This window comes from Fukomys damarensis, unplaced genomic scaffold (assembly GCF_012274545.1).
Source record: "Fukomys damarensis isolate Sample0158 unplaced genomic scaffold, DMR_v1.0_HiC HiC_scaffold_8, whole genome shotgun sequence".
Taxonomy (NCBI): Eukaryota; Metazoa; Chordata; class Mammalia; order Rodentia; family Bathyergidae; genus Fukomys; species Fukomys damarensis.
In genome coordinates this window covers 5,093,756-5,107,724 of record NW_022900920.1, presented here as the reverse complement: position 1 = coordinate 5,107,724, position 13,969 = coordinate 5,093,756, and the positions used below count along the sequence as shown (strand labels likewise).

The 13,969-nt window shown below is 37.4% G+C and overlaps 1 pseudogene; it reads left to right on the top strand.

Annotated features, from left to right (window-relative positions):
- The first annotated feature begins 2,842 nt into the window (after positions 1 to 2,842).
- On the top strand, positions 2,843 to 3,970 carry LOC104872339 (annotated as a pseudogene).
- Positions 3,971 to 13,969: the final 9,999 nt, after the last annotated feature.

Sequence of the window (13,969 nt, the reverse complement as noted above, 5' to 3'; positions counted from 1 at the left end):
ATGGATAAACCCTTAGCCAACCTTATCAAAAAAAGCAAAGAAAAGGGTCAAATCCATGCAATTAGGAATGAAAAAGGTGAAGTTGCAATAGATCCAGCAGAAATCCAGATGATTATCAATACCTACTTTGATAAACTGTACTCTAATAAAATGGAAAACAGAAGAAATGGACAGATAATTAGATATGTATGAATTACCAAAGTTGAATGAAGAAGATATAAAAATTCTAAATACCCCATTTACAATCACTGAAATTAAAAACTTAATTAAAAATTGACCAACAAAGAAAAGCCTAGGTCCTGATGGCTTCACTGTGAATTCCATAAGACATTTAGAGAAGAATATTTGCCACTATTTTTGAAACTTTTCAGTGAAATTGAAAGGGAAACAATACTTCCAAATTCATTCCCAGAATCAAGTGTTACTTTGATTCAAAAACCAGGGAAAGTACCAACAAAAAAAGAGAACTACAGGCCAATCTTCCTAATGAACATAGATGCAAAAATCCTCAATAAGATATTGGCCAACAGAATATGGAAGGTAATCAAGAAGATCATACAACCTGACCAAGTCAAATTTATCCCAGGTATGCAAGGATGTTTCAACATATGTAAATTAATAAATGTAATACACTATATTAATAGAGTCAAGGGCCAAAACCATATGATCATTTCAAAAGATGCAGAAAAAGCATTCAACAAAATCCAATAGCCATTTGTGATTTTAAAAAAACAGCAAAAAATTGGAATAGACAGTGGTTCTCTCAATTTGATTAGGCTATCTATGAAAAAACCAACATCCAACATCATACTAAATGGTCAAAAAGCTATAAACATTCACACTAAAATCAGGAACAATACAAGGACGTCCAGCATCACCATTCCTGTTCAATATAGTTTTGGAAACATTAGCCACAGCATTAGACAAGAGAAAGAAATAAAAGCAAAAAAAGATAGGAAAGGAAGAAGTTAAACTGTCATTATTTGCTGAGATATAATACTTTACATAGAATACCCAAAAAACTCCACCAAAAGACTTCCAGACTTAATTGACAGATTCAGTAGAGTAGCTGGATATAAGGCAAACACCAAAAGTCAATAGCTTCCTTGCACACAAATAACAGACTCACTGAAAGAAAAATCAAGAAAAAAAAATCTCACAATGGCATCCCCTAATATGAAATATCTAAGAATCAATCTAATGAAGGAAGCAAAAGACCTCTATATTGAGAACTACAATACTCTGAAGAAAGAGATCAAAGAAGATATAAGAAAAATGGAAAGACATCCTTTGTTCCTGGGTAAGAAGAACTAATATCGCAAAAATGGTCATACTTCAAAAACTGCTATATAGATTCAATGAAATCACAATTGAAATCCCAACTGTATATTTCACTATTAGAGAAAACAATACAAAAACTCATTTGCAACCAGAAGAAACTGAAAATAGCAAAAGCAATTCTACTCAGCAGAGACATGGCAGGGGGTATCACAATCTCCAACTTGAAACTATACTACAAAGCCACTGTGACAAAAACAGCATGATACTGGCAAAGAAACAGATCTGAGGAGCAGTGGACTAGACAAGAAAATGCAGAAACAACTCCAGACACATTCAGATACCTCACCTTTGACGTAGGAGCCAAACACCCTCACTGGAAGAAAGCTAGCCTCTTTAATAAATGGTGTTGGAAAAAATTGGATTTCAACTTGCCAATGATTAAAATTGGACCACTATTTTCCACCATACACTAAATCTAAGTGGATGAAAGATCTAAATATTAAAACAGAAGCACAAAACTTGCTGGAAGATACATTAGGCAGAACTCTTGAAGACACTGGCATAGGAAAAGACTTTATGAAGAAATCCTCAGTAACATGGGAACTAGCAGATAGAATCAACAATTGGGATCTCATCTTTAAAACACCCTCTGCACATGAAGAGAATCCAACAGAGCTAAGAGATAACCTACAATGTTGGAACAAAATTTACCAGCTGTTCCTCAGACAAATGTCTACCATCTAAAATATATAAAGAACTCAAAATATCAGAACCCCCCAAATATAAAGACCTGACTCAAAAATGGGCATCTGAAATGAACAGGCATTTCTCAAATGTAGAAGGAGTAGTAGCAAATAAACATATGAAAAAATGTTCCACATCATTTGTCATTCGAGAGATGCAGATGAAAACAACACTGAGATCCCACCTCACCCCAGAAAGAATGGCTGCTATCATGAAATCAACCAATAACAAATGCTGGTGGAGTTGTGGGGGGAAAGGAACCCTTCTTCATTGTTAGTGGGAGTGAAGACTGGTGCAACCACCGTGGAAATCAATATGGAGATACCTCAAACAACTACGATTAGAAGTCCTATTTGACCCAGCTATTCCTCTGCTGGGTATCTTCCAAAAAGAACTGAAAGAATCATACCACAGTGATATATGCTCACCCATGTTTATAGTAGCATGATTTGTAATAGCTAAAACAGGGGAATAACCAATTGCCCAACAAGTGGAGACTTGAAAAAGAAGATGTGTTTTTTTATATATATATAAAATGGAGTACTACTTATCCATAAAGGATGAGAAACTAGAGACATTTATAACTCAGTGGAGACACATTGAGGCCATACTCAAGTGAAATAAATAGTACACAAATGTGCAAATACTGAATAGTTTCTCTGATATTAAAAACTAAAAATGCAAATACCAATCAAAATTTATATTTGAGGGGCGCTCGTTGTGTGGCTGGGATCATAGCACCCAGGGAAACAGGGGCCATGCACCTGGGGTGGCATATTCAGGGCTTCAGCCCTATTTGTGCTCCCACCTCCTAGCCATGGCCAGCCTGCCCCACGCCCTTGTTACCCTTGACCACAAGGACCACAGTAAGGGATGCTTTGAGGAAGAAGGATGTTCCAAAGAGGTGCTGAAAACCTTTATGGTAAGGATCTAATAAGCACACCAGCCACCATTTTTAAGGCTAAATCAGACTTGAATGCTCTGATTTTTGGAACCGTGTTTATAGTTTGGGAACCATTTTGATGGTGGAGCAGTCCTGAGTTCAGATGTGAGAAACCTCACCTCAAGCCCTTTCAGAATCTGTCACTGCATCCTATGTCATCCACTTTGCACTAGGCTGTGGAATTGTTTAAAGGCATATCGAGAACATGATAATAACATTCGGCTGTTTCGGCCAGACCTCAACATGGACAGAATGTATCAATGTGCTGTGTGGGCAACTTTTGACAAGGAAGAGCTTCTACAGTATATTCAGCAGCTTGTGTCTTTGGATAAAGAATGGGTCCCCTATTCCACTGTTCTAGTCTCTATATTCATCCCACGCTCATCAGAACTGAGCCAAGCAAAACGCTACTCTTCACAATCCTGAGTCCAGCGGGGCCTTATTTTTCCAATTTTCAAGCCAGCAACCCCGTGGGACACCCCTCAGTATGTCAGAGCCTGGCAAGGTGAAGCACCAATATGTCAGGGAATTACAGATCCTCTCTTTTTGCACAGTGCCATGCACTGCAGAAGGGGTGTTAGCAGGTCCTGTGGCTCTGTGGAGAGGATAACTGAAGTCAGAATGATGAATCTTGTTCCTTTACTGGATAAATCAAAATGAAGAAGAAGTTGCAACTCCTCTGCTAGATGACTTCATTCTTCCAGGAGTGACAAGGCAGACCATTCTGGACCTGGCAAGCAAGTGGGTGAATATAAGGTGCCAGAGAGGTACCTCACCAGGGGTTATCTGACGAGCGCCCTGGAGGGGAACAGAGTGAAGGAGATGTTCAGCTCTGGGACAGCTTAAGTGGCCTACCCAGTTTCTGGTATACTGTACAAGGACCAGGTGATGCATATTCCAACAATGGAGAATGGGCCTACACTTGGAAACCATATCTTGGACAAACTGAGTGATATCCAGTATGGAAAAGAAAAGGATGACTGGACAGTCATAGTATCCTGAATGAGAACCACAGATGAACCATATGCTATTGGAATTGGCTGCTGTGCTGATTGTGATAGACTTCTTAATCAACCTGTCAGTAGTTGTGTATAATGCAGTCTGTCTTATTTGTGTGTTACAGGGAGATTTCTTTTTTTCCTCTTGTGCAAGAGAGCACTAGTTGTAATCATCAGATGGTGCTTTGTAAACTTGGAAATACTCCTTACTTTACCTTTTACCAGAAAGATAATAATTTAAGCCATATAATATAGAAAAAGCTTTCATGTAACCATGATTTTTCTCAGTTTGAAGTTTTTAATAAGAAAGGCCATTTAAATATTGGAAAGAGATTAATTCTCATCATTTTCGCAAAGCCCCCTTCAAATGCAAAGATAGGAGATGGTAATTTTTTTTCATCATTAGCCTACAGAACAATAAAAGTCTTCTTATATTTCTTTTGGGGAGATTGATCGTGAAACATATCAATAGGGTACTGTCTGTGGGTGAGCAATTCACAGAGATAAAATAGATGTAAACATATTTTCTTTTGTATGTGGGTGCTGGAGATCAAACACAGGATCTTGTACTTGTGAGACAGGTATGGTGCCACTGAGCTCAATCCTTGAACCCTGGTTCAGGAATATGTTCAAGAAACATATTTTCCAATAAATGCATGAAATGTCAGTCTTAGCAATTAAAGTGCTATTTAAAACATAGATTCAAGAAACTTAGAAGTCTTGATTCTGTCAGGAGGTACATTTTTCATACCATGATAAATCCAACTAATAAGACTTAAAATCTAAGTTGCCTAAGGTAATCCACTATTGATATGGCAGGAACTAATGTAAACTGTAGGAATAAACTATAGTTTTACTGACAATTTTTTCTGCCTATCCAGTATCACAATGGTTAGGTTCCTTGTTGCCCTTTATTGAATCATGGGAAAAAATGAATGAGAGAAGTTATCAGAGAAAGAACCCATGATGGTAGAGAAAAGAAAGAATGATAAGGGAAAAAATAAAATTGTTCTGTGTTGTCCAGAAGAGCTTTTCCATATTTTACCAGTCACTGGGATCTTCAGCCCTTGATATGTGTCAACTGCAAATAAGTACCTAACACTAGCAGCCAGTCCGTTGGATATTAGAACTTGGCCACAGTCTTGGGTTTATTATCTGACCATTGTGTTTGGTAGATACCACTTTAGATTGCTACCAATTTGCATGAGACTTTATAACTGCAGTGTCTATAAAATCTATTATATCATTTCTTCAACAATTTTGTTCTAGGACATGAAACCTCTTGAAGCCAAGTAAGTGACAAGGAGTAGATTATGGCTATTTTTCTTAGAAAAACTACTTACCACACACATGCACTTTGCTTGAACAACAGATTTGGAAATTTATTGATTACTTAGCTTTTACCTGAAATGTGCAACATGTGATTTTCTCAGACTGGGTTCACATGGACATTGAAATCATTCTCAGTGTTAAGAAATGCAAACAGTCTTCTCAATTTCTGCATCATCCATGAGTGTTTCAAGAGTGGAGAAATTCTTTCAAGAGTATAACTCTAAGCACATTTGAATGACATCTTCATAAGCTAGTTAACCTGTCACCAACTGTAGATTCTGCAGATGTTTCCCTGGTGATTACAACAATGAATGACCCACAGTACATCAAGTTAGCTAATGCACAGAGCTGGAGCCAGACCCACATTTTCAAAGAACTTGTGCCTATTTGATATGGTGCCTGAAAGCAAGTAAGTAGTTTGAAAAATTTTAAAATTGGAGCATATAGATAGGAACAGAAGGTAAGTTTAATTGTGGAATTTGTAAACTCTCTGATTGCCATATTCCTATAGTTGTGTAGTTATTATTGAAATTCTCTTTAAGAAAAAGTATGTATCAATCCCCAGTACCACAAACAAAAAGAAAAGAAAAAGTAGATAGAAGGAAATAAAAACACTATGTAAAGGAGGTTTGTCTTTCATGAAGAATTGTTTAAAGTTATGTTGAAAGGATTTAAGCTGGCTACAATGTAACAATGGGAATGCAAGGAAGTGAGTAAAGGAAATTACTTCATTCTGTGAAGGTTTTGTTGAAGCACAATTAAACATTCTAAAATGGCATTGTTGCCTGAAAACCATCTGGTGTGAAGAACTCTGCATTTGTTTATCTAAAGGACTTAGAATAATTGTATTTTGCTGGCAACAGACACATTCATTATTCTTTGCAGTTTCCTCATCAAATCTGTAATTATGCAGTTTCTGTCATCAATAAAATAAAGGAAGAAAAACAAAATGTGTACTTGATATTGGGTAATAGGAAGAAAAAAACCTAAAGGAGTAGGGGAAGTAGAAAGGGTAGGGGAAAGGTAAGAAGGGAAAAGGAAAAAATATGAGATGAGAAAAAAATAGAAACAAAACCTTTGTAAATAGAGGGTGGAGGGGGTAAGGGGAGGGCAGGAGAATGGGGAAAAAATAAGAACCAAGATAAAGGTGCAAGATTCCAATGAGGAATGTAACTGTATTGTATACGTAAAATGTATCAATAAATTTAATGAAAAAATAAAATTTAAATTTAAAAAAAAGGCAAGTGATAAAAGCACATCAGAGTGCTTCAATTATAAATAAATTGAGCACACTGGGCAAGGGAATGCCCTCAGAAACCACCTAGCCCTTGTCAGACATGTTAGAACACAAAACACCCTTGACACTGGAAAGACTGCTCTCATTTCCAGAGAGGGATGAGGTCATTCTTCACCATGGTGGCCAATGAAGAACGCCTGGACAGTGGATGGTGATAAAGCCTGAGACAGCCTGCAAGGTTCCTGCATAAGAGTTCCACAATTAATTCACAAAATCCTTTCAGTCTAGATGAAGTGGGCAGATTATACTTCTCTATAATACTAGAGTGACTTAGTTCTAGTTTCTTATTGGTATGAGCTTTCTTCCCATTCTAAAATTTTTCTGTGTCTTGAGGGTGTTAATCAGACAGCTTTTCTTTTTTCTCTCTCATTGAGTTTATTGGTACATTTTAGGTATACAGTACAGTTATATTCATCATTGGAATCTTGTACCTTTACATGACAGGTCTTGGTTCTCATTTTTTCCCCTTGTCCCTGCCCTCCCTTCACCCCCTCCTCCCCTCCCCATTTACAAACATTTTATTTCGATTTTTTCATTTTCTCCTATTTTTTTCTTTCCCTTATTACCTTTTCCATGCCCTTCCCACTTTCCCTACACCTTTAGCCCTTTTCTTCATATTGAGGATATACTCCTAAGTGAAATAAATGTCACCCTTGTGTAAATACCGAATAGTTTCTCTAGTGTGAACAAACTATCATAGTACATAAGATCCTAATGAGATAATTGACAATGTGAAATAGGCAGACAGCTTTCTTTACCCCTACTCTGAACTGCTATTGGAACACTTCTTTTCAAGCTGCCTTTATGATACCAGAGTATCAAACCTATAGTAGGAGGACATATAATCTTCCTACTTTATGATATCAGAGTATCATACCTATAGTAGGAGGACATATAATCATCCTACTCAGAGCCACTCTGATAGTCAAACTTCTGGAAACCTATGTCCTAGTTGCTAATGATTCAATCAGGTTGACCCTATGAAGTCAGATGCCTCTGGCAGGGATTGCCCTTACAAATGGTATAATAATGCCTCAGGAAGGACTGTCAGGGCCACTTCAGTAGTCATTCAGCTAAAGGACCTAATCTGTAACCTCATAAAAGACAAATTCCCTTAATAAAAGCCTAGGTTGGGAATAAAGCCCATTATTGATAAGTTTTTGGCTACAGGATTCCTGGCACCATGCCAGTCCCAGTGCAATAGTCAAGCTGTCAGGAAAATATCACCTAATTCAAGATCTCAGAACCCTATTATTTTTGATATTAAGGTACAGGGAGTAAATCCCTCTAGTATGCCCCTACACCACCCAAGAATGTGACAGCCCAGATTAACTTGCCCAGAGTATTGCCTTCCTTCAAGACTCACTAGCCACAGCAACCATACCACATTGTAGAGGACTAGATCTCCTGACAGCTAAAATAAAGGGGCTATATTTGTGTTTTAGTTACTTTTCTTCATAGCTGAAACAAAATACCCAATACCCAAATTTAAAGGGGGAAAGGTTTACTTAACTCATATTTTGTAGAGGTTTCAGTTCATAATTGCCTGGCTCCAAGGCAGCGTGGCAGAGGGGCAACAGTTATGGCAGCCAGAAGTTAACAAAAGCAGCAAAGAAGGGCAGGCAAGAATGTCTTTCTGCCCTTCATATCTTTTGTAGACTACTTAGAGTGGGTAGCATTTAAATCCTTAATCCTAGTACCCTCAGGTCTACCACTGTACCTGTCTTAAAAGAAAAACATGTAACATGAATGATACAGGCTCACTACCACTGCACTAGAAGATCACCATGCCCTAGACAAGAGCACAGGTGCCAAAATATGAGTGCCATGGAAGATTCAGTGGGAGGCACCTACAGCAGAGGTGTCTGAAAACCTGGGTTATCAGCCCCCATTTTCTCTGTTTCCCCTGCTACATTTGACCAGCATGCAGGGCTTTTCTGTCATCTCAGTGCCTTTCTTAGTCTGTGTTAAATCCTTGTTGGCATGGACTGCCCCTGACCACAACCTACTTTGATCTCTCATAAATGTAAGTGCTTACTACTGGGTGTACACTTGGCAATTCTTTCTTAATTTTACACAAGAACCTGGACTACTAATGCCCCATACAACTGTAACACTAGTGTCTATTTCATTTACCTCTGCCTTTCTATTTCTAATCATTTTCCTTCTGCTAGCTGTGGGTTTAGTTTGTTCTTATTTAGTTATTTAAAATATAATGTCAGGGCTGGGGGTTTAGCTCAGTGGTTCTGGCACCTGCCTCACAAGTGAAAGGTCCTGAGTTCGATCCCCGGTTTCAAAAAAAAAATCTATCTGTCTATCTATCTATCTATCTATCTATCTATCTATCTAAAACATTCAATGGTTTATTTGGAATTTTCTTTTTTTATGATGTGTACATTTTCTGCTATAAATTTCTCCTTGAGAACTGTATTTATTTAGTGTAATTCATAAATTTTGAGTGTCTTGTGTTTCTACATTTTTGTCTCATGTCATTTTCATATTTTTCTTTTTTCTTTTATCATTGATCCAATAGAATGTGTGGTTCCTAATATGCCTTTTGATAAGAAAATTGAGACCACTTACATCCGTAGTAAGTTCTTTGGATAGAACTATAGAATTTGTGGTCCTCATTAAATGGATCAACTCTTTCCACCCACTGACCTCATTTACTACTAGAGAAGAAAGGGAGTTGGGAGTGCCCAAATTCTCATTCAAGTTCCTAGAGGTCTATTTGCTCTCTTGGAGCCCAGATGCAGGACAGACAGGAGCCCAATCTTCACATATGAACTAGAAAAGCACCTTCCAAGGAAAGACCAGGAGGTCTCTGTCCTTTCCCTGCAGTGACACTGGGAAGGGTGGCAGTGTAGCCCCTGTGAGTGCTTAACTTCATTTAGAATCACATGTTTAGCACAACCTTAGGGAGGCTACTGAATACAAATTTCTTTAGTTGCAAGACCTATGTGGTTTAGAACCAGCCCTCAGATGATGTTTCTAAAAGTTGGGGCACTCAATGAATGAGTGGAAAAAAATCTTACAAACAATTGTAGAATTGAATATACCACTGGTGTTAGCCGGAAGAAAAAGCATAAGAAGTACCTAGCTCTAGTTGCACCTCCACAAGGTCTACAGTTTATTAACCCAGGTAACTCTGATGTACCTTGGTTAAATGCTCAATGATCAGCAGTTGTTAGAAGAGTGAGTTCTTGATAAGCCACTTTCAGCAAAAACTTAGAGCTTTGATTTTTTGCACTATTCTCATCTCGGAGACTATGGTAAGAAGACTCTACAACCTTCTACAAGAACTTGTATATCCATATAAAATCACCAGTCTCTTCTGTAGTCCAGAGAGACTCAGAAATGCCTAGTTCTTTCTTCTGCCACATGTAATAATAGGGTCTGTTTAGCTAGATTTATCCTTTTTTCTTCTTCCATTAAGTTTATTGGTACATTTTATGTGTACAATAGTTATATTCATATTAGGTATACATTACAGTTATATTCACTGTCTAATTTCTACTTTAATTTCCTCTGTGACCTATTGGTTTTTCAGGAGACTGTTATTCAATTTCTATGTGTTTGTGGAGCCCGTGTGGTTTCTTATGTTGTTGATCTCTAATTTGATTACACTACGGTCTGATAGTATACAGGAGATAACTTCAATTCCTTTGCATTTATTTAAAAATGTCCTATGAGCTAGCATGTGGTCTATTTTTGGAGAATGACACATGTGCAGCTGAAAGCAATGTATATTGATTTTGTGAGATGGAACAGTCTGTAGACATCTATTAAGTCCATTTATTCAAAGGATTGATTCAATTCTAATACTTCATTGTTGATTTTTTTATCTAGATGATCTATTTGTGGCAATGCGGTATTGGGGACCCCTACTACAATTGTATTAGTGCTTATTTCTTTTTTCATGTTCGTTAATAATTGTTTTATATAGTTGGGGGCATTAGTGTTTGGCGCATATATATTTATGATTGCCATCTCTTCCTCTTGGATTGTTCCCTTTACAAGGATGTAATGACCTTTATCTCTCTTAATTAGTTTTGGTTTGAAATTTAATTTGTTTGCAAATAAGTTAGCTATTTCTGCTTTTTTATAGTTTTCCTGTCACATGGAGAGCTGTTTTCCATTCTTTTACTTTCAGTCTATGAATTTATTTTTGAATTAGGTGTATTTCTCTTTTTCATTGAGTTTATTGGTACATTTTAGGCATACAGTATAGTTACATTTATTATTGGGATCTTGTAACTTTACATGACAGGTCTTGGTTCTCATTTTTTCCCCTTGTCCATGCCCTCCCTTCACCCCCTCTAGGTGTGTTTCTTATAAACACATATTGTTGGATTTTTCTTTTTTTTTTCTTTTTTTTTTTAATTGGGGATTGAACTTGAGACCTTGTGCTTGGAAGGTAGGTGGAAGCACCACTGAGCTAAATCCCTGGCCCTGGATTTTTCTTCTTAATCCATTCTGCCAGACTATTCCTTTAATTGGTTAATGGAGGCTAAGAACACTGATAGTTATAATTGACATGCATTGACTTTTCCTTGTCATGATATTTTACTGTTGTTTGCTTTTTGGTTTTTTGTATTTTTCCCATTTTCCCTTTAATTTCTTGCTTTGCCTGATAGCTTTTATCTGTTGAGCCTCATGGCCCTGATCATGTTGTGAAGTTTCTCAGCTGTTCTTTGCCCTGAAAGTAGTGAGAATTTTCTACAGCCTCATTCATCTGCTTTGCTCCTTCCAGTGCTGTTAGTTCAGGGTGTCCAGGTCGTTGGTTATCAGATCTTTTTCACTTTGCTGCCCCCAAAATTTTCCTGTGGTGAGCTGGGAGTCTGGATTTATGTCTTGCTTAGGTTTCTTCACATTTATAGTTTGTTTTTGTGCTGTTTGTGGTTTGATTCTGGAGCTGACACTTCAATATTGCTTATTGAATCTTTACTGCTTGAATTTCGAACCTTAATGGAATGAATGGTTCTCAGAGGTATCTTCCAGGTATAGTTGGTCTTTAGGCTTTGAGTCTCTAATGATTCTTAAGCAATCTCATTTTCATTGTACCAGGAAGGACAAATAATTATATCAATCACAATGCTTTAGCCCAGTTGACAAAATCAGCATCAACAGTTGCATCAAACACAGCCTAGATAACGATAATTTGTGGTAGCAGTTAATCTGTCACATTCAATCATGTGAACTAGATGGAAGTCGAGGACCAGCCCAAAATATGTTTGTAGTAAATAAACCCTTCAATATAGCAAATTTACCCATTGGGTGAGGATTTAGAAGGAGTTGGGGAAGGAGGGGTAGAGAGATGGAAGGAGAAGAAAGCTTAGAAGTGAATATCGAGGACACTGGAAGATCACATAAATTTTGGGAAACTGTTGAAGATGAGAGAAGAGAGTAAAGAAACAAAGGCAAAAACAGAGAGTAATGTTATTCAAGAGAGGGAAATAGAGAAACAATCCGAAATACAGAAAAAAAGGGAAAGAGAGAGAAAAAGAAAAGAATATATATATTTGGCCTCCCTCAGGGTATGTCTCTGCTGTCCTGGTAGACAACATGACAATCAGTTAGTCTCAGCAAGCCAGCTATAGGGCGCTGAGATTCAGGCTGACTTCTGGCTGCAAGGCCCAAGTTGAGGTCCCTGTCCTCCTCCCTGCAAGGTTCTACACAGGTTCCATCTCTCCATCCCTGAAGCAAGTCTAGGTTTCTATGAGAGGTGCTGATCCCAACAAATTTCCAACCACAGTGGTCCAGTGTGCCTTTATTGCCGAAATTTTCTTCACTTTCCCAGTGGGTTTCAGTTTTGCTTTGTGACCTCTTGCATCTGTGCAGTGTGGATTCAGATACCTTGTGGTCCCCAGCAGCAGTGGTGGTGGTGTGCTGGTTCAGGCCACATGGCCTACAGTGGTGGTGGCAGCAGCATAGCAGTTCTAGATTTATCTTTTTAATGTTTTTTTCACCCACCAATTCCCTACTTTTCTCCTTAACTATAAATTCCCACTTGCACATGTTATATTCAAAGGTGAAACCAAACTCTATCCCCAAAACCCCATTTCAATGTTTTCTATACCTATTGCAATGAAGTAGAATAAAGACCATTATGCCATATTTTATTTTACTCACTTTAACTTTTCAAATTATATTTCTTTTCTAAATTTCATTAATTTTATTGGTACAATTTAGGTATACAACATTGTGACATTCATTATTGGGAATTTTTACCTTTACATAATATATCTTGGTTCTTATTTTTTCCCCATTTCCCTGTCCTCACTTAAACCCCTATACCCTCCCTATTTACAGAGACTTTTCCTCCCATTTTTTCCTTTTCTCATAATTATTCTTATCCCTTCTTTTCTTTCCCCTACCCTTCACAATTCCCCTTCCCCTTTACACCTTTTCTTCCTATCTGATATCATCTATTATACATTTTGATCTTTCCTTACACTTTCCATTTCTCACACCAGAGAAACTATTAGGCATTAACACACATGAATCCTATATATTTCATTTAAGAGTAAGACCTCAACGTGCATACATTTAGCTATAAATGTCTCTACTTTCTCATTCTTTGTGGCTGAGTAGTATTCCATTTTATAAAAGTAAAAAAAAAAACAAATTTTCTTTATCCAGTCTCTGGTTGATGGGGAATAGGGCTGTTTCCAAATTTTAGCTGTTAGAAACTGCTGCTATACACATGGGTGTGCATATGTCACTGTGGTATGAATCTTTTAATTCTTTGGGAAGGTACTCAGCAGAGGTACAGCTGGGTCAAGTGGGAACTCTAATTCTAGTTTTTAAAGTATCTCCATACTGATTTGCACAGTGGTTGCATCAGTCTACACTCCCACTAACACTGGAGAAGGGTTCCATTTTCCCCACAGTCATTTGTTATTTTCCCCACTAGCATTTGTTATTGGTTGGTTTCTTGATTGCAACCATTCATTCTGAGATAAGGTGGAATCTCAGCTTTGTTTTCATTTGCATCTCTCAAATGACTACCCATGTTAAACATTTTTATATGTTTATTTGCTATGATCTACCTCATTGTCTGAGAAATATCTGTTCATTTCAGATGCCCATTTTTAATTTGGATCTTTATATTTTGTAGGTTTGATTTTTTAAAGTTCTTTATATATTCTAGAGAGTAGACCTTTGTATGAGGAACAACTGGTAAATTTTTTTCCCGTATTGTGGGTTGTCACTTTGTGCTATTGGTGGTTTCACTTGCAGTGCAGAAGTATTTTAATAAGGTGAGATCCTAGTTGTTTATTCTGTATGATAGTTCACCTGCAACTGAGGGTTTGTTCTTGGTATCTTTTCCCATGTCAATGTCTTCAAGAGTTCTACCTAGAATGAGAAAAT